General features: G+C 42.1%; 1 non-coding gene and 1 pseudogene across 2 annotated transcripts in view; one reads left to right on the forward strand and one right to left on the reverse strand.

Moving 5' to 3' along the window:
* LOC132680369 (apolipoprotein C-I, basic form-like) overlaps nt 1-20739 on the forward strand; it is a 37357-nt pseudogene extending 16618 nt beyond the window's left edge. Inside the window, exons 3-5 of the transcript XR_014138094.1 lie at nt 2312-3209; nt 9007-9315; nt 18939-20739. The product of XR_014138094.1 is annotated as an apolipoprotein C-I, basic form-like (transcript). The remainder of the gene's footprint in view (nt 1-2311; nt 3210-9006; nt 9316-18938) is intronic.
* Nucleotides 11379-11485, reverse strand: LOC132682500 (U6 spliceosomal RNA). The gene has a single exon (XR_009611689.1). It is a non-coding gene; the product is annotated as a U6 spliceosomal RNA (small nuclear RNA).
* Nucleotides 20740-21182: the final 443 nt, after the last annotated feature.

A 21182-nucleotide genomic window follows, 5' to 3' on the forward strand; every position in this document is an offset into this window, starting at 1 on the left:
TTCATAGAGTTGTGGTCTGAAAATATGCATGATATGATCTCTATCTTTTTGTACTTGTTGAGGGCTTATTTGTGTCCCAATATGTGGTATATTCTGGAGAATGTTCCATGTGCACTGGCGAAGAATGTATATTCTGCTGCTTTAGGATGAAATGTTCTGAGTATATTTGTTAAGACCATCTGGCCTAGTGTGTCATTCAAAGCCATTTTTTCCTGTTGATTTTTTGATCAGATAATCTGTCCATTGCTGTGAGTGGGGTGTTGAAATCTCCTACTATTATGGTATTACTGTCAATGAGCTTCTTTATGTTTGTGATTAGTTGACTTATATATTTGGGTTCTTCCACATTTGATGCATAAATATTTACAATTGTTAGGTCTTCTTGGTGGATAGACCCCTTCTTCATCTCTTGATACAGGCTTTATTTTAAAGTCTAGAAAGTTTGATATAAATATGGCTACTCCAGCTTTCTTTTGTTGACCATTAGCATGATAGATGGTTCTCCATCCCCTTACTTTCAATCTGAAGGTGTCTTTAGGTCTACAGTGGGTCTCTTATAAACAGCATATAGATGGATCTTGTTTTCTTATCCATTCTGTTACCCTATGTCTTTTTATTGGAGCACTGAGTCCACTGACGTTTAGAGTGAGTACTGAAAAATATGAATTTATTGCCATTATGTTGCTTGTAGAGTTGGAGTTTCTGGTGGTATTCTCTGGTCTTTCTAATCTTTATTGCTTTGGTATCTATCTATCTATCTTTTTTTTTATTTTATTTTTTTATTTTTAAAAATTTTTTTTCAACGTTTTTAATTTATTTTTGGGACAGAGGGAGACAGAGCATGAACGGGGGAGGGTCAGAGAGAGAGGGAGACACAGAATCGGAAACAGGCTCCAAGCCATCAGCCCAGAGCCTGACGCGGGGCTCGAACTCACGGACCGTGAGATCATGACCTGGCTGAAGTCGGACGCTTAACCGACTGCGCCACCCAGGCTCCCCGATCTATCTATCTATCTATCTATCTATCTATCTATCTATCTATCTATCTATCTTTTCTCCCCTCAGAGAGTCCCCCTTAAAATTTCTTGCAGGGCTGGTTTAGTGGTCACAAACTCCTTTAATTTTTGTTTGCTGGGAAAACTTTTTATCTCTCCTTCTATTTTGAATGACAGCCTTGCTGGATAAAGAATTCTTGGCTGCATATTTTTCTGATTCAGCACATTGAATATATCCTGCCACTCCTTTCTGGCCTGCCAAGTTTCTGTGGATAGGTCTGCTGCAAACTTGATCTGTCTTCCCTTGTAGGTTAAGAACTTTTTTCCCTTGCTGCTTTCATGATTCTCTCCTTGCCTGAGTATTTTGTGAATTTGACTATGATATGCCTGTTGATGGTTGGTTTTTGTTGAATCTAATGGGAGTCCTCTGTGCTTCCTGGATTTTGATGTCTGTGTCTTTCCCCAGGTTAGGAAAGTTTTCCACTATGATTTGCTCACATAACCCTTCTACCCTTATTTCTCTCTCTTCCTCTCTCTTCTGGGACCCCTATGGTTCTGATGTTGTTCCTTTTTAATGAATCACTGATTTCTCTAATTCTTAAATCATGCTCTCTTGCCTTAATCTCCCTCTTTTTTTCTGCTTCATTATTCTCCATAAGTTTGTCCTCTATATCACTGATTCTCTGTTCTGCCTCATCCATCCTTGCCACCGTGGCATCCATTCGAGATTGCAGCTCAGTTATAGCATTTTTTATTTAATTCTGACTAGTTTTTACTTCTTTCATCTCTGCATAAAGGAATTCTAATCTATTTTCGACTCCAGCTAGTATTCTTATTATCGTGATTCTAAATTCTGGTTCAGACATCTTGCTTGTATCTGTGTTGGTTAAGTCCCTGGCTGTTATTTCTTCCTGCTCTTTCTTTTGGGGAGAATTCCTTTGTTTTGTCATTTTGAATGGAGAAAAGGAATAAATGAGGTATAAAAAATTAAAAAATTAAAAAAAAATTAAAGTTAAAAAATTAAAAACAAACACACAAAATAAAATAAATAATGCTAGATCCTAGGTGTGTTGGTCTGGGTGTTGAAAGTGGCTTGATAGATTAGAGAAAAAAGGAGGAAAAAAGAAAAAAAAAGGAAATCGTTTGAAAATTTGAAAAAATGAATACACTGAAGTAGACTAAAATGAAATGATGGAAGTAAAATAGAATTTTAAAAAATTTATACAAAAGTAAAACATATGGTAAAAAAAATTAAAGAAAAATATTTTTAATAAAAATTGAAAATAAATTGAATTTTTTCTCTTTCTGTATTCAAGAAAAAGAAACGAAAAAGAGAAAAAGAAGAAAGAAAGAAAGAAAATTGAATAGTTGGACCAGCTAACAGACTGAAATACAACTGAAATTACTTTGTTTTTCCCTAGAAGTCAAACTATAAAGTGCTTTATAGTCCATAAACTAAGCAGGCGGTGAGACTTGTGTTCTTGAAGAGTGAGGTTGGCCTAGTTGGGCGGGGCTTAGTGTAATGGCTCTGTTCTCCACTAGATGGCACTGCTAGCCTACTGGGGTGAATTGTGGCGCTTGTAGGTACATATGCACATGCGTGGCAGTGGTGAAAATGGTGTCACCCAGCTACCCAGTCTCTAGTTTCAGAACTCTGTTCTCCCTGATCAGCAATCATGCACCCGTCCATCTTCGGCTTCCGTCCACTCCCTGCTTCCACACTGTCTGTGACCAAGCCCCAGGCAGCACCTGCCTCCTGAGTTTTGTCTCAGATGTGGCTGACTTCCCCGGCCCCCCATTTCTGAGGCACTGCGGCTTTGACCTGCTCTGCCCGCTGCGGAGGATCTCACTGAGCAATGGCCCGGTGCCTGCCACACTCAGGAACACTTGTGGGACCGTGATGCAGCTGATGCCCAGAGACTGCAGCCAGGTGCCAGCCCACCCCAGAAAAAGTTCGCGAGATAGTGTAGCAGCAGCACCTCAGGGATTATGGAAAATCACAACACACATCTGGCACCAGGCTTAACCCCCAACGATCTTGTTCCAGCACCAGCGAATGTGGCCGTTCTCTGGGGTCTGCTGGGTCCAGGTGGCCTCACAGCCTCTACCAAATGTCCTTCCAGCAGTGGAACTGCTTCTCCTCATGTGGCCCAAGAACCTCCCGGACCCCACTCTGCTCCTGGGGATTCGCCCTTTCCACCAGAGCACCTCCAGGTATCGAGCTGCGAAGTTTCAGACTCTGCGTTCCCCCTGATTACAGTCTTAATGGAATTTAAACCCTCTCCTTTCTCCTTTGTCCTTTCTGCCTTTTTTAGTTCAGTCCCTGTGGCTGTTTCCAATTTTCCACTTTCTCTCCAGCTGCTTTTGGGGATGGGTGCTTTTCCCATATTCTCCCCCAGTCTCCATCCTCTCTCTGCATGCAAAAGCGGCTCCCCACCCTCTGTGCCTTCTCTCTCCCCAAGTTCACCTCTCCATGCCACATACCTGCTGAATTCTGTGGTTCAGGTTGTGCAGATTGCTGTTAATTCTCAGATCAGTTTTCTAGGTGTACAGGATGGTTTAGTGTATGGTATGGCTGTATTTAATTGACGGGAGACACACAAAAAACTTCTGTACTGTTCCACCATCTTGGCTCCTTCCCTCTACACTAAAATATTTTGGAGAGATGTTCTTCACTTGCTCCTTTACTTATCCTCTGTCTATGTCCCTGCCACCATGTTCTCCCCCCACCCCCCCCCGGAGATTCTTTGCCTATTCATTTTGTGGTCAAATTCTTCTTGGATTAGCTGTTTTCACAAGGATGGGGTTGGGGAGAAGCCAAGGTATTTGTACTGTCTCATGGGGAAGACAGGTACTTGTGCCTAAGGCTGCCAACCCCTTTTTTGCTGAGCTGATCAAGAGCTGCAGCTTTGGGGCTGTTACCTCCCCCAGACCCCTTTTCTGTTCCCCATGTTAGCCAATGTAGTGGTTTGCTGCTGTATGTGGTCTCTTATCTCTCTGAGCACCGTGTCTCCTTCCACTCTACTGTATCAAATGTGATTGTTTTGTTGTTCCCCCACCCCTGCCCCTGCTCCTAGGTGGGCCATCGACCTGTATGGGTTTGTCCTGTGCTGCCCCTACCTTGAAGGTCTCCCTGGATGGCCTGGTGTTCTCTGCCCTTATCAGTCTTTCTAATTTATTTTGGAGTTTGGAGTTACAGGTTTTCCCTCTAACTCCACTTAATCAAAGATAGGGAGTTGCTGTTTCTTATTTGCTTTGCTGCTTTTGGTGGGTTTGGGGACGAGGCAGAAAGGAAATTATGAGGAGTCTTTTCTCATATGTTCTTCTGATGCGAGAACTCCCAAGAGCAAACACTTAAGAAGAAGTAATGAAAATTTGGACCTTCCAATCCGTCCCTGATTATAAAATGAAGGCAAAATTAAATACATGTAAATTTCTTGGATGCCTGGCTGACTTGGTTGAATGTCCGACTTTTGATTGCAGCTCAGGTCATGAACTCATGGTTGTGGGATTGAGCCCCATGTTGTGCTCAGCACAGCACAGAGCCTGCTTGGGATTCTCTCTCTCCCTTGCTCTCTGCCCTTCCCCAGCTTGTGTGCATGCTTTCTCTCAAAATAAATAAATAAACTTAAAAAAATAAATACATGTAAATTTCTGAATTTAGCTCAAAATCTGTACAGGAGTGCATACTCTCCCATACATACTTCAGTTTATTATAGTAAAAATATATGAAATGCTCCAATGCCTTTAAAACTAAATTTCAAGTGTATTATATAGTTCATATTTTAAGTCAAACTATGCCAAACATTGCTTCTGAATGTGGAGAAAATCCAGCCATCTCCATAATGTGGTAGCAAATAGTTGCCTTATAGGAAGGCAGAAAAACCACTTTATATAAAGGAACAATTGGTGTAAAATACTTGGCTAACTGTTGCTCCCATTTGAAATCAACATTGGGGTTTTCTCTCTGCCTCATCTTCTCAAATCATATCACAAACCTGTCCAGGTTGGATCTCTCTGGGGAAATGGAGATCTCCTACAGGACTGGGTCCTTAGAGGGTAACTGGGCCTCTTTCACCTGGTGCTGTGTTGGGCCCTTGCAGGGTCTGTGTCCACTTGCCTGTGATTTGGGCCTCTCTGGAGCATTATGACCTGGAAGGGTCCAGACTTCTTTATGAGGCTACTGGAGGCTCATAATCCTTGAAGTCATGATCACCCAGGGCTCTCAGCCTTGGTGTTTTCCAACTGATCCTCTAAAGCCAGTTTGCCAGGTCATCTGGCCTGTCTCCACTGTGCTTGGTGTTCTCCACCTCTCCCTACAGGCTACTGCTATCCTAAGGGCAGTCTTCACAGTCTTCCCTGGCCTAACTAAAACCTGGCTCCCTCCCTTGTTGACCCCCCAGTGTCCCTTGCCTAAGCCTGTAAAAGCCTGTAAAAGCTTCTGCCTATAAAAGCCTTCCATTTTTGTGTAGCTCCCTAGAATTCCTTTCTGACTGCTAGATGGGATGCTGTCCTATTCATGAATTGTTGAATAAAGCCAATTAGATTTTCAAATTTACTCAGGTGTCTAAAACAGCCTAAGCTGAGATTGGAGTGTCTCGATGTTGCAGCCTCCTCCCTGCAATTTTGCCCTGATGTCCCTTTGAAATTCTCAGTTTGGGCTCAGTACCCTCCCATGAGTGTATATCATGAGGATATTTCTCATCACTACCCTGGAAGCTCTGTGGCTCTTGGCTTCTGCTGTAGGTACGGGAGATTTCCAGAGCCTACTCTACTGTGAAGGGTATCCCTGCGCTTCCCCTGGATGCCCGCAGCACATCATTTGCCCCCAGGCCCATATGGCCCTGATCTCTGGGCATAGTTCTGTTTATGCGAGTGTCTTTCCCACCCACTGGAAGCTCCTCTCCTAAAAGAGGGTCTTACTCATCTGTGTCCCATTGTCAAAGTTAGAGTCATGCCCTTGATCAGCTCTAGGTCTGTTTTAAGAATAAACACAAGACTGGAAGGCAGGCAGGCAGAGAAACAGTCTCTGCTCTCCTCTGCTGTCATCATGTCCCTGCCCCCACCTGGAAGTCTTTCTCTGTCTGCCAGTTCCACAGGGCACTTCCTTCCTCCTCCTTCCTTTCTCTGTAGCCCTCAACCACCAGGCCAAGTCCTCCTGGGCCTGCTTTCTGTTCTTTTTTCTGCTTAGATTAGGGGAGGTAGCTGGAGGCCTGAGCGACTGGTGGCCAGTAGAGGGCAGGCATCCTCCCATTTGGACAAATTGTCCTTTCCCAGTGCCTGGCAAGCCAGGGAGGCACAGGTGAGATTAAGTAAGTGTGTGCTGGTGCTGAGCCCTTAGCCCTCTTGCTGTCTGTAGCTGGTGTCCTACTCAACAGCCTCCGCAGGGAAGGGTTTGACTACTGACATCCTGAGGAAGCCTCAGGTAGGACAGGGAAGGGATGAGGCTCCAGAGAAGGTGGGGTGACTTGACTATCCATTGATGAAAGGCTTTGGGGGCTGATGGAGGCCAAGCAGGAGCATGGGAAGAGCTACAGACAGAGAGGTGGGAGGCCCAGGTTGGTAGTTCCCTCTGTGCGGGTGCTTGTTGCTGCCTGCTGTCCACTTTTCTGTTCCCAAGTATCACAGATGGAAAAAGCTGTCTAGGAACTTGCCTGGAACTGGAAAAGAGTGGGTAGGTGGTGGGTCAAAGAGTTGTGTTTGACCAGGTCTAATTTTTCCACCCATTTATTCCTTTTAAATTATTATGAAAATCTACAAACATAAGCAAGTACAGAAATTCAACAGTGGACTTGCATATCCCCATTCTTTAGACTGAATAATTACCAAGATTGTATTGTATTTGCTTTGTCACTTTTTCTTTGTGTTTTAAGGCAATCTCAGATATTTTTGCCATTTCACCTTTAAATACTTTGATATATATACATCTTTTAAAAATATGATCTTTAAAAAAAATAACTGTAATGCCATTGTTATATTTAACAAAGTTAACAGTGCTTCCTTGGTATCAACTGATATCAATTCATAGATAAATTTTTTAGTGTATTTTTACTATTGTTTTGCATGTAAGCTTCAACATTTGGATGTGATCTCTTTGAGTTTGTTTCAATGCATCCCATACATTTTGGTTATTTTGTTTCCATTTTCATTTGTTTCAAGTTATTTTTTATTTACTTTTGATTTCTTCTTGATCCATTGGTTGTTCAGGAATGTTGTTTCCTTTCCACATATTTGTGAATTTTCTCAGTTTCTTCCTGTTACTGATTCCTAGCTTCATGCCATTGTAGTTGGAAAAGATACTTGGTACAATTCAGTACTCTTAAATTTGCTAAGACTTGTTTGTGACTTACCATGCTCTATCATGAAGAATGTTCCATATGTGCTTGAGAAGGATGTGCATCTGCTTCTGTTGGATGGTATGTTCTATATGTATTTGTTAGGTACATTTGTACTAAAGTATAGTTCAAATCCAGCGTTTCCTTCTTGATTTTCTGTCTGAATAAGCTACCTTTTGTTGAAAGTGGGGTAGTGTCTATTTCTCCTTTCAGATCAGTTGGCATTTGCCTAATATATTTAAGTGCCCTGATGTTGAGTACATATATATTTGCAACTGTTATATGTTCCTGAGGAATTGATCTTTTTATCATTATATAATGACCTTCTTTGTCTCTTGTTACAGTTTTTGGGTTAAGTCTATTTTGTTTGCTATAAACATAGTTAATCTTGTTCTCTTTTGGTTTCCACTTACATGGAATATCTTTTTCTATTCCTTCACCTTGAGCCTATGTGTGTCCTTAAAGCTGAGGTGAATCTCTTGTAGGCAGGATATAGTCAGATCTTGTTTTTTTTTTTTTTTTTTAAATCCATCCAGCCATTCTATGCCTTTTTAAGAATACACTCCTATGCTTACTGCACCATTCATAATAGCCAAGACATGGGAACAACCCAAGTGTCCATCAACAGATAAATGGACAAAGAAGTTGTGGTATATAGATACAATGGAATATTTTAAATTTTTATTTATTTATTTATTTTATTGTAGAGAGAGAGAGAGGTAGAGAGAAAGAGGAAGAGAATGTGAGTGGGGGTAGAGGGCAGAGGGAAAGAAAGAGAGAGAGAGATCTTAAGCAGACTCCACGCTCAACACAGAGACCCATGTGGGGCTTAATCCCACGACTTTGACATCATGACCTGAGCCAAAACTAAGGGTCGGATGCTCAGCCGACTGAGTCACCCAGGTGCCATGATACAATGGAATATTAATCAGCCATGAGACAGAAGGAAATCCTGCATTCTGTGATAACATGGATGGAACTTGAAGGCATTATACTAAGTGAGATAAGTCAGACCATGAAAGACAAATACTGTATAATATCACCTACGTGTGGAATCCGAAAGAGCCAAACTTATAAAAACCAAGAATAAAATAGTGGTTACTATGGGCTGGGGTATGGGGAAGCAGGAGAGATTTTGTTTAAGGGTCCAAATCTTCAACCAGTAGTCAGATAAATCCTGGAAATCCAACGCATAGCATATAGCATATAGACAATAAAATTGCATTATATTCACCCAAAATGATAAGAGATTAGACTTTGGTTGTTCCCACCACAAAAACAAAATAACAATTATGTGACATGATAGAGGTGCCAACTATCACCACAATGATAATCATATTACAATACATATATGCATCAAATCAACATGTTTTGTACTTCAACCACATAATGTTTTATGTGAAACATAATTCAATAAAAAAAGAAAGCTGATTTCCATCCTTCTCAAGTTTCAGAAGTGTCTTTGTCCCAGAATCACCAGAACTAGGCAAGTGGTATATCCCAAACCTCAATCAACCCAAAGTATGTGGGTAAACTGCCATAAATCTCACCCCAGGGGATGCAGGAGAAGACATCTTTGGAATGGAAGGATGGGAGGAGTCTGGCCACAAGAAGAATAAGTGCAGTCTTGCTCCTGCTAATAGCATGACAGTAATTTAATGCCTTTATCTTCCCAGACAAAGGTGCAATATGTTCAACCTGAAGAGTCTTCTGGGAAGAAGGTAGCTGTAAAATGTACAGGCTCACCCATGCTGTCCTACGACTGATCCAGAGTGCCCCTCTGGCACTGCCATGAGGCTCACCTTATTGCCTCCAGTCCTGCTGGTGGTTCTGTCAATGGTTTTGGAAGGACCAGCCCTAGCCTGGGCAGCCCCAGATCTCTCCAACACCTTGGGGACACATCCTGGATAAGCTGAAGGAATTTGGAAACACCTTGGAGGAGAAGGGCCTGGAAGCCACTGAAAGCATCAAACAGAATGACATTGGTAATGTTGATCAGCTCTTTCATCTGCAGGATGACTGGGGTCAGGGTCCCGTCTCTTTCATGAGGGTGATTTAGCTCTCCAGCCAACCTCAAACACACCAGCTCTCAGATATACAAACATGCAGAGCTCATTGTTAATGAACTGGGGTAGACAACATCTCAAGTTCCATGGCTGCCCAGTAGATCAGGGTCATTTTAGTAGTGGCTATTGATGATGTTTTCTGAAGGAAAATCTTTGTTTTGGATTATAACTCTGGTACATTGATTCCCAGCCACTTCCTTCTCTTCCCACAGAGGGTCCTGAGGAAACCCAGCTGCTGTCAGTGTGGACATGTTTCCAAGTTGTACCACAGCCAGGGTGATGCCTCCCTGATGGGATTTCCTGAGGAAATCGAGCTCCTGTCAGTGTAAATGTGGTGGTAAGTCCACTCTATGCCCTTTGATTAGAATTTATGATATAGTTAATAGAATCCATGTTCCTTTAATGCCCTCCAAGAGTCCTACTTGCTCCTCCCAGCCCCAGTCATGCAGCACACAACCCAGTACCCTGAATGGGGCAACAGAGAAATAGGCCTGTTTTCCAGATTTCTGCATAGCCTGGGAAGCCAGGTGCTCACTTGCATGCCCTCACTTTCCCCCTGCTAGAGAAGTCATGGGCTGAGAAGGTGATTTCTTGGCCCTGAGCCGTGCTGCTTGGGGGACAGGTGATGTGGGCAAAGTCAAATTATACCTCTTACCTTCTTTGATGTGCACACACACACACACTTTTTGCTGCAACTATGTGCTGGAAGTTCTCTGGAAACCTGGACTTCTATAAAGGCTCTCTTCTCTAAGAGTGATTGTCTAAGACAGTGCTCTCCAAGGTCTCTTGAACCATGGCTGACTGGGGCTAGAGCTGATTCATGGGCCATTTCAGGGTTACAGGTGGGACTGAGGTCTGTTACTTGACACGTGGGTGTTTGAGACTCCTCTTGGGTCTCCTGGCATGTGGTGCTGGACCCCACAGCTCCCATAAAGGCATTTTCATCTGTGGATGGATGTCAAGTTGTTGGTTAGTCATAGATATCAGTGAGGGATATTGTACTGGACTATGTTGGACTATGTTGCTGATGTCACTGTAAGCCCTCTTCTGTGCCCCATGTTGCTTCCCAGGGATTAAGGTGAGGGCAGAATTGTACATCAACCTCAGAAGAGGGGGGGAAATAACCTGCTTTTTCCTATTAAACTTTAGAGGCCACCTTAGCACCAAGTGCCTTGTCCTTTCCCCAGGATTTCCTGCAGGCACAAGGGATGGGGCAAGGAGGAATGCCTAGTTCAAGGCTGGCCTTCAGACTGGTAATCACGTACCCAGTTTAGACTGGTGGAGTCATTTCTTCAGAGCAGACTCTGTGGCTGAAACTGGAGTCACTGAGTGTGACAAATCTAGTAATAGGAAAGAAGGAGAATCTTGTCTGTAGGGCAGCTCACCTGTTTGCACTAAAGCCTTCTCTGCCCTGTTCTGGGTGGGGCCAAGGCTCCTCAGGGCCTGGCATGGGGATGGGCTGGGGAAGGTCCAGTCTCTAGATAATTCTGCCTTTTACTGCCCTGGGCTGATCATAGCCTCCCATCTCACCCCAGGTCAGAGTGGAATTTGGGAGTTCCTGCTGGATGGGTAGTGGAAGTTGGTGAGGCTGCCTATGTGGCTGATGACAAGAGAAAGTAGCATAGGCCCTACATTCAGCTAACAGTCCAGCTATGGAAAGGACTCTGGCTGGAGCAGCAAGATGGTGGGAGAAACCTGTGTCCATCTCTCTCTGCCTTGCTCCTCCCTGTGGTCATTCATTCATTCATTCATTCATTCATGAAATATAAGAGTGTCTACTGGTGACCTAGGCCTGTGCTGGGATCTGGGAACATGGAAGTGAGTAAGGGCATATGAGTGTGAAATCAGAATTATTTATTTATTTATTTGTTTTTCTAATGAAATGTCACAATTTCATTATTCAGTGTTGCACGTTGTGCTTTGACTCACATTGTTTCCTCTAAGTTAATCCACAAAGGGTGGCAGTTTGCTGGAGAGCTGCATAAAATTTGGAAGGCTTCATGAATTTACATGTCATTCTTGCACAGGGGCCATGCTAATCTTCTCTGTATTGTTCCAATTTTAGTATACATGCTGCCGAAGTGAGCACAGAAATCAGAATTTAGATGCATTAAGATAAGTGTAGGATGGGAAGGGGTGATCAGGGAGGGATTTTTTTCATGTTTAATTTTGAGAGAGAGAATGCATGTGCACATGTGTGTGAGTGGGGGGAAGGGAGATGGGGAGGACAGAGAGAGGGAATCCCAAGCAGGCTTCGTGCTGTCAGTGCAGAGCCCAATGCAGGGCTGAATTTCACTAACTGAACCGTAAGATCATGACCTAAGCCAAGATCAAGAGTCAGACACTTAACTGACTGAGCCACCTAGATGCCCCTAGGGAAGGATTAATATGAGAGTGAACAGTAGAGTCCTCCAGGATTAAAGCAGAGCCTGATGAGGACAGAAAATCAGGGAACCCAGAGTCCAGGCCCTGTGTATGCCCTTTGTTGGGGGGAAGCAAGAGCCACAATAGGAGTGTGGGAAGATGGTGGAGCCATGTGCTATGGGTCTTAAAGGGAAGAGGCTTTTACCTCTGGGGATCAGGGAGAATGCACATCCCTCTCTAGGCCTAGGAATCCATGGATGTTGGGGGATGGGAAAGCCTAGCTTGAGAAGACACAGGGAAGAAGGGGCATTAGAGGAGTTCCATGTTGTGGTTCACGCAGGGGTGGAGGGAAATGCATTGAAGAGGCTGAGAATGCAGAGATTTGTTTCCCATGAACCAGGGAATCCAGAGGCACAGTTGAGAGGTTGACGTGGAGAGCAGCTGAAGGAGATTGGATCAGGGTGGGGAAGGGACAGGTGCTGGATTGTATTGGGGTAGGGAAGAAGGTACCATGGAGATCCTGAGGCTGTGGTGAGGATGGAAAATCATGTAGTCCCAATAGTTTATTTTAGCTTTAATTTTCCTTGCTTTGGGAGACATATCTAGAAGTGTTGCTACGTCCCATGTCAGAGACATTACTGCCTGTGCTCTCTTCTAGGATTTTAATGGTGTCAGGTCTCACGTTCAGGTCTTTAATCCATTTTGAATTTATCTTTGTGTATGGTGTAAGAAAGTGTTCTAGTTTCATTCTTTTGCATGTAGCTGACCAGTTTTCCCAACATCATTTATTGAAGAGACTGTCTTTTTCCCATTGGATATTCTTTCTTGCCTCATCAAAGATTAATTGGCCGTATAATTGTGGGTTCATTTCTGGGTTTTCTATTCTGTTCTTTTGTTCTATTGATCTGTATGTCTATTTTTGTGCCAGTACCATACTGTTTTCATTACTACAGCTTTGTAATATAACTTGAAGTCTGGAATTGTGATATCTCCAGCTTTTCTTTTTTCTTTTCTTTTCTTTTCTTTTCTTTTCTTTCTTTCTTTCTTTCTAAGTTTATTTATTTTTATTTTGAGAGAGAGAGAGAGAAAACTAGCAAGGGAAGGGCAGAGAGAAGGAGAGACAGAATCCCAAGCAGGTCCTGCACTGTCAGTGCAGAGCCCAATGTGTGGCTTGAACCCGTGAACCACAAGATCATGACCTGAGCCAAGATCAAGAGTTGGACGCCTAGTTGACTGAGCCACCCAGATGCCCCTCCAGCTTTGCTTTTCTTTTTCAAAATTGCTTTGGCTATTTGGAGTCTTTTGTGATTCCATAAAAATTTTAGGATGTTTTGGTTCTAGTTTTGTGAAAAATGCTGTTGGTATTTTGATAGAGATTGCATTAAGTGTGTAGTATAGACATTTTAACAATGTTCTTTCAGTTCATGAACAAGCAGTGTCTTTTCATTTCTTTGTGTTGTCTTTAGCTTCTTTCATCAGTGTTTTATAGTTTTTGGAGTAAAGGTCTTTTACCTCTTTAGTTGGATTTATTCTTAGGTATCTTATTTTTGATGCAATTGTAAATGGAATTGTTTTCTTAATCTCTCTCTGCTGCTTCATTATTAGTGTATAGAAATGCAACAGGTTTCTGCACATTGATTTTGTATCCTGTGATTTTACTGAGAATTCATTTATCAGTTCTAGTTTTTTGGTGGAGTCCTTGGGTTTTCTATATATAATATCATGTCATCTGCAAACAGTGGAAGTTTTATTTCTTCCTTACCAATTTGGATACCTTTTATTTCTTTTTGTTGTCTAATTGCTGTCCCTAGAACTTACTGTACTATGTTGAATAATAGTAGTGAGACCTTGTCTTGTTCCTGACCTTAGGAGGAAAGCTCTCAGTTTTTTCTCACTGAGTATGATGTTAGCTGTGGGTTTTTCATATATGGCTTTTTTTATGTTGAGGCATGTTTCCTCTAAAGCTACACTGTGGAGGGTTTTTTTTTTTTTATCATGAATGGTTGTACTTTGTTAAATCCTTTTTCTGCATTTATTGAAATGATCGTATGGTTTTTATCTTTTCTTTTACTGATATGATATGTCATGTTGATTGATTTGCAAATATTGAACCACCCTTGCTTTCTGGGAATAAATCCCACTTGATGTGGTGAATGATTTTTTTAGAGTATTGTTGGATTCTGTTTGCTAGTATTTTGTTGAGGATTTTTGCCTCTATGTTCATCAGAGATATTGGCCTGTAGTTCTCTTTCTCTCTCTCTCGTGTGTGTGTGTGTGTGTGTGTGTGTGTGTGTGTGTGTGTGTGTGGTGTCTTTATCTGGTTTTGGTATCAGGGTGATGTTGGCCTCATAGAATTAATTTGGAAGTTTTCCTTATTCTATTTTTGGAATAGTTTGAATAGGGTAGGTATTAATTCTTCTTTAAATGTTTGATAGGGGTGCCTGGGTGGTTCAGTTGGTTAAGCGTCTGACTCTTTGTTTTGGCTCAGGTCATGATCTCATGGTTTGTGAGTTTGAGCCCTCCATAGAGTCTGTGCTGACAGCTCTGGAGCCTGCTTGGGATTCTTTCTCTCTCTTTGTCCCTCCCCTGCTTTCTCCTCTTTCTCTCTCTCCCTCTCTTTCTCAAAATAAATAAATAAAAACTTAAAAAATAAATGTTTGGTAGAATTCACCTGGGAAGCTATCTGGTCCTGGACTGTTGTTTGTGAGTTTTTTGATTACTGATTCAATCTCCTTGCTGATAATCCTTCTGTTCAAATTTTCTATTTCTTCCTGCTTCAGTTTTGGTAGGTTATATGTTTCTAGGAATTTATCCATTTCTTCAAGGTTGTCTAATTTGTTGCCATATAGTTTTTCATAATATTCTCTTACGATTGCTTGTATTTCTGTGGTGTTTGTTGTTATTTTTCCTCTTTCATTTGTGATTTTGTTTATTTGAGTCATTTATCTCTCTTTCTCTCTCTCTTTAATGAGTATGGCTATAGGTTTATCAATTTGGTTGATCTTTTCAAAGAAAAAACTCCTGGTTTCATTTATCTATTGGTTTTTAGTTTCTATATCATTTATTTCTGCTCTAATCTTTATTATTTCATTCCTTCTGCTGGTTTGGGGTTTTGTTTGTTATTCTTTTTCTAGATCCTTTAGGTGTAAAGTTAGGTTGTTTATTTGAGATATTTCTTCTTCTTGTGGTAAGCCTGTATTGCTATAAACTTCACTCTTAGAACTGCTTTTGCTGCATCCCAAAGGTTTTGTACCCTTGTGTTTTGTTTTTGTTTGTTTTCATGTACTTTTTGTTCTTTGATTTCTTGGTTGACCCATTCATTGTTTAGAAGCATGTTATTTAACCTCCATGTATTTGTGGTCTTCCCAGATTTTTTTCTTGTGGTTGATTTCTAGTTTCATAGCTTGGTGGATGCATGGTATGACTTCAGTCTTTTTGAATTTGTTGAGGCTTGGTTTGTGGCCTAATATGTGATATATTTTGGAGAATGTTCCATGTGCACTTGAAAAGAATGTGTATTCTGCTGTTTTAGGATAGAATGTTCTGAATATATCTGTTAAATCCATCTAGTCCAGTGTGTCACTCAAAGCTACTCTTTCCTTGTTGATTTTCTGTTTGGATGGGATGTCAAAGTCCTATACTATTATGGATAAGTTCCTCTACGTTTGTTATTAACTGTTTTATGTATTTGAGTGCTTTCATGTTGGGTGTATATATATTTACAATTGTTATATCTTCTTGTTGGATTATTACCTTTATTATTATACAGTGTCTTTCTTTATCTCTTCTTACAGACTTTGTTTTAAAGTCTTTCTTGTCTGATAAAAATATTGCTACTCTAGCTTTCTTTTGACATCCATTTGCATTATAAATGTTTCTCTATCCCCTCACTTTCGATCTGCAAGTGTCTTTAGATCTGAAATGATTCTCTTGTAGTAAGCATATAGAGGGGTTTTGCTTTTTTATCTACTTTGTCACCCTATGTCTTTTGATTGGAGCATTTAGTCTATTTACATTCAAAGTAATTGTTGATATATATATATTTATTGCCATCTTGTAACTTGTTTTGTGTCTTGTTTTGTGGTTGTTTTGTAGTTTTTCTGTGATCCTTCTCTTTTTCTCTTTTCTGGTTTGCTGGTTTTCTTTGGTGATATACTTGGATTCCTTACTCCTTATTTTTTTGTATATCTATTACTGTTTTTTTTTTTTAACTTGTGGTTACCATTCAGTTTATATATACAATCTTCTGCATATAGCAGTTTGTATTAAGCTGATCACTTACTTTTGAACCCATTCTTTACTTCTCTCCACTCCCTCTATGTTTGAGATATTTGCTATCATTTTTTACATTCTTTTATTCTGTGCTCATCTTGGTGGATTTTTACAGATACACTTACTTCCACTGTTTTTGTGCTTCCTATTTTTCTTACTCTTATGGTTTTTGTTTTCCACTCACAGAGTCCCCCTTAACATTTCTTGTAGGGCTGTTTCAGTATTCATGAATTCTTTTAACTTTCGTTTGTCTGGGAAACCCTTTACCTCTCCTATTCTGAAGATAGCCTTGCTGGATAGAGTATTCTTGGCTACAGACTTTTCCCTTTCAGCACTTTGAATACATCATGCCATTTCCTTCTGGCCTGCAATGTTTCTGCTGAAAAATCATCTTGCTTTAGGGCTTCTCTATGTGCTCTTTCTTCTGGCCAGAATAGTCTTCCTTCAGCTAACTCCTATTATTAGTCATAGTTCTAAAAAAGCAGCTTTCTCTGACCATAGAAAGCTATGGACAGAGGACTAAGACTCCTGTCATGTCACCCCTGGCTTCTGCCCTTCTCAGAAATATGATCACCCTTATGTCTTGTTCAACCTCCTGCCTCATTTGGTGTCAGACCTCACGCTCTGTGGGCAAGAATGTGCCTATCTGGGTCACTGTGTTTCCCCTGTAGTGGAGAGTAGAGCACCCCAATTTCAGCTTTAGGTGAAGGAAATGGACCCTAAGGTCATATTCTCTGATCAGAGTTTACTTTCCCATGGTTTCCACCACTCTATTCCACCCAGCTTCAATTAAATCCCATTGATACTTTCAGAGACCAATTGTAGCCAGACCCACAAATAAGCAGCATCCCCGAGGTTTGCAGTCATCCCTCAATAGTATCCCAGGGGAAGGTGAGTCTATTTCAGGAGCCAGGAGGTGAGGGATGTCATGGCTCACCCTCTTCATGTGGAGTCTCCCTTTAATGACATCCTTGGCTTTGACAATTTGGACTTGATTTTGTTGAAGATGCCAACCAGTGAATTTCCTTATAACATAAAATGTCAAATTCAAATAAGAGATGATTATATTCCAAAAGGGCAACCAGCACAAGGCTTGGTAACATGTGGGTGAGATCAGGCAGAAGCAATGGGGGCATGGGTGCCTGGTTATCAACTGTGTGCACATGTAAAGATTGAGTTACAGGGCATGCTGAATATGATGGAAACAGTGACTTAGAACCATATAAAAGCAAACATCTCCTGAAAAAATTTAACCAATGACATCATAGAGACCCAGATTGACTGAAAAATAGTAGGAAAACCAACATGCTCATGTGATCTCCTGGAAAAACCCAGAAGTCAGGGTGATTGGAATGGAATAGCACATGAACCTGACTGGAACTCAGAGAGAGGCATAAGATCATCACAAGCACTCAGGTTATCCAAAATATGAGCCCAAATTGGCCTTTTCTGGAAAGAGCTCTCCACATGTTGTGAAGGCTTCTGGGGTGCATCTCTTCACCCCAACCAATTTGAGATCAGTCCCCCACCAATGCATGCAGGGTTTCATGTTAATATCTGGTTAGACACAGAAAACACCAGAATGAATTGCAGAGTAGGAGGCAATAAACGTTTAGATTAGAAAGTCTGCAGTTTATTTTCACTCTTATTTCTCCTTCTTGGGATAGTTCATCCATCCTGTTTAACCCCTTCCTGCTTAGCATGATGAATCACAAAGGAGTCTACATCTTCTCTTATCCAAGCATCTCCAACTGGAAACCCATTCTGTCCCCAGTGCTGGCCAAGAAATGAGTTCTGTTCCCCTCCAAATAGCAAGGAAACCTTGTGGGGTTGGGAGCGGTGGGGAAAGCCAAGAGATAGACCAGGCCAGGCCATTTCCCGCCAACCAGCAGAGGGTAGTGAGTGGATGCTAGGTCTCTTGGACCCATCTACACAAGCTTCTTGGCTTTAAGGAAGCTGTTGAGGTACTGTATCTGCCAGATGCCAATGGCCACAAGGATTAAGGTCCATAGAATGGACCACAATGGCACCCACTGATTGGTGCTCTTGCTGGCCTGCCAGAAGCGCTCCTCTTGCCTGTGGTAAGGGAGAAGGGAGAAAGTGCCTGGCTAGACTGAATTTCTCCCCTCTGTCAAGAGGTGGAAGACTCTCTCTCCCCTCTCTCTCCCCTCTCTCAAGAGGTGGAACCCTGGGAGGTTACACATCCCTCCTCCCAACTGGGCCAGCTGAGCCCCTCACCCTCCAGTAGTCCTGCTCCTTCTGGATCTGCTTCGTCTACTCCACCTGCTCCACCAGCTGCTGCATGCACAGATGCTGCCAGGTTAGCTTGTTGTTGGCCCCAAATTCTGCATAGTCATTGGTATGTCCACCCAACTGCATGTCCAAGTGAGTGACCTGGGGAACAGGGAAGCCGAAGGTGGGGGTCAGGGACCTTGACTCTACATAGAGCCTGAATAGAGCTTGCCAGAAACCCAGCTCCCATTCCCCAATGTTGGCCTAAACAGGCAGTTCAGTTCCTTACACTCACTGACTTAGGGACTGGCCCTGCTCCGGGTGCTGAACACCAGATCAGGACTTGCCTGCATAGAGTTCCATGTTCAAATGACAGAAGGGATGGGACAACATATTCAGAGAAATAGAGGTATGACTCAAGTGTTTGAGACAGACTGTTACTAGAAGTACTGTGTTGGTGAGAGGTGACCACGGAGAGCCCGGGAGCACTGAGATACAGAACAGCTCTGAGTTTCACATTATGAAGCTTGGTCTTTACCCTAGGGATGGCAGGGAAACAAGGGATGATTTTAGGTCGCAGTGATTCCCTCACAGGGTACCCTCTCATCTTCATCCCCTCTCTATATGCTTACTTTCTGTATCCCCTTACTTCCTGTATCCCCTTATTTCCCCAGCCCCCATCCAGGCACCACCTGCTGCACCCTTCTTACCCCAGGGATGGAGATGTTGAGCCCATGAAACGGTCAGCCTCTTGCCTGCTGCACTCACCAGCTTGCCAACATAGAGGAGGGTGAAGTGGATGGACTGAAGATGAAGGCAGATTTGGTGCTCTTGGGGAGGCTGGGAGGTAGGTGATGGTGAAGCTTCCCTGAGGGCCATACTGATGGACCAGAAGTTTCTAGAGGACTCAGCTTCCAGTGAGCATATGTACCTGCTTCCAGGAGAGGAAATCTGGGGGTCTAGGTCCTAGACCCCCATCGGCCAGACCAGAGGGGAAGGTATGAGGGAAATGGCATTAGTTTGGGCTGGAAAGTCTCAGATCCCAGCATCGCCAATACACAGTATTCTGCAGTTGCAAAGAGCATGGTCCTCCTTGAGCTTTCCTGCCTGTGAGGAGACAGGCCCTCCTCTGAGAAATGGAGGACTAGCCATTGATGCTGAAGGCCGGTGTGGCTTCAAGGAGTCAAAGCCCACCTTACCCTGTTCTCAGTGTCCTTCACAAACATGAACAAATTGATCTACTGTGAAGAGGGCTGCTACTTTTCTATAGAGGGATCTTATAGTTACTTAATGGAAAAACAGTATGGAGGCTCCTCAAGAATTAAAAATAGAACTACCATATGATCCAGCTTTCCCTCTTCTGGGTATATATTAAAAGGAAATGGAACCATTATCTGTACTTCCATGTTGATTGCAGCATTATTCACAATAGACAAGGTATGGAAGAAGCTAAGTGCCTGTCAATGGATGAATAGATCAAGAAAATGTGATACATATATTATCTCTCTATATAATAGAATATTATTCATCCTTAAAAAAGAAGTAAATCCTGTAATTTGCTACAACGTGGATGAAACTGGAGGGCATTATACTAAGTGAAATAAGCCAGACAGAGAAAGACAAATACTGCGTAGTAAAAAAAAGGTCAAACTTATTGAAACAGAGTAGAAGAATTGTTGCTAGAGGCTGTGGGGTGGAAGAAATAGGAATACTTGGGAGAGGAAGAAGTCAGGTACTAATATGCCTGTGAGTTGCTAAAAAAGGAGCCCTGAGTCCTGCTGTCCTAGAAGAGAAAAAAACACAAACTCTGCATGGTTTGGGAGATCCTAGAACAGAATGACATGTGCTGCTTCCCCAGGTGGAGCTCCAGAGAGGCAGCCCAGGAAAAATGGTGGTGTTATGTGCCTAGGCAGGTGGGGCTCAGTGTGGTGTAGAGCAGCAGGAGAGATCCAGAATCAGCACTTATATACCAGACCTGAAGCTGTCTTGAAGCTGGGAACAAGCAATGAAAGACTCAGATATGACCTATGTTATTTGACAGCCAAGGATCAGAAACTCTTTCCCACACTTCCTGATGACTTGACACCCTTTAAATCCCCGAGAACTTAGAAGCAAGCCTAGGGATGGACGAGGGGGCCCCTAAATTAACTGAGATTAGGTTAGAGAGAAATTAAGTCCATGCATCTGTGGAATAAAATCTGTTCTTACCACCTGAGGTTTAAGTAATTGTAAAATTTCTTCCAGCTCTATCATTTGTTATATACAGAATTATATATACATCCAAAAATACATATTTTGCTAATACTCTATGTATCTAGTGATCAGCTTAAAATGTGTATTAATATGTTAGCCACAAGGTGGTACCAGAAAGCTATCTTTGGCTTTCGGTCCTCAGCTTTGAAAGTCGCTGATTTTACTATACAACTGTAAACTACTGTAATAATGGCACGAATCATAATAAAAGTTGAGATGGAAGCAGTTGGGTTCATGTGATGCAGTGTTTGTATTTAAAAATCATAAAAACAGACTCTCTAGAAGATGCTGCCAACTAGTTTGTACTCTTCCTCTTCCTTACCCACTGTCATGTCATCATAGAATAACCCGATCATTACCCAAAGCACCAAACACTAATATATTCAGTAGTCATACAGAAAAATGTAAATAGACACACTCTCTTAAGACTTAGAGTTTAACATTTAAATGGATATTTTTATAAGATGTGCCTCAAAACCATCTGGAACACCCTTCAGCCGTCTTCCAAACAATAAAAAGCTCAGCCCCCAAATGTGAACACAATAGGTTGGCAAATGCATCCTGTAACTTCTGGAGCCCTTGCTCTCATACTATGAATGACTAAGAGGAGGGAAAGCTCCTTTTCCTGGTTTATCTCTCTTTCTCTTTTTTTGGTCTTTGTTTGC

The sequence above is a fragment of the Panthera onca genome, chromosome A1 (genome assembly GCF_046562875.1).
Source record: "Panthera onca isolate mPanOnc1 chromosome A1, mPanOnc1 haplotype 2, whole genome shotgun sequence".
NCBI lineage: Eukaryota > Metazoa > Chordata > Mammalia > Carnivora > Felidae > Panthera > Panthera onca.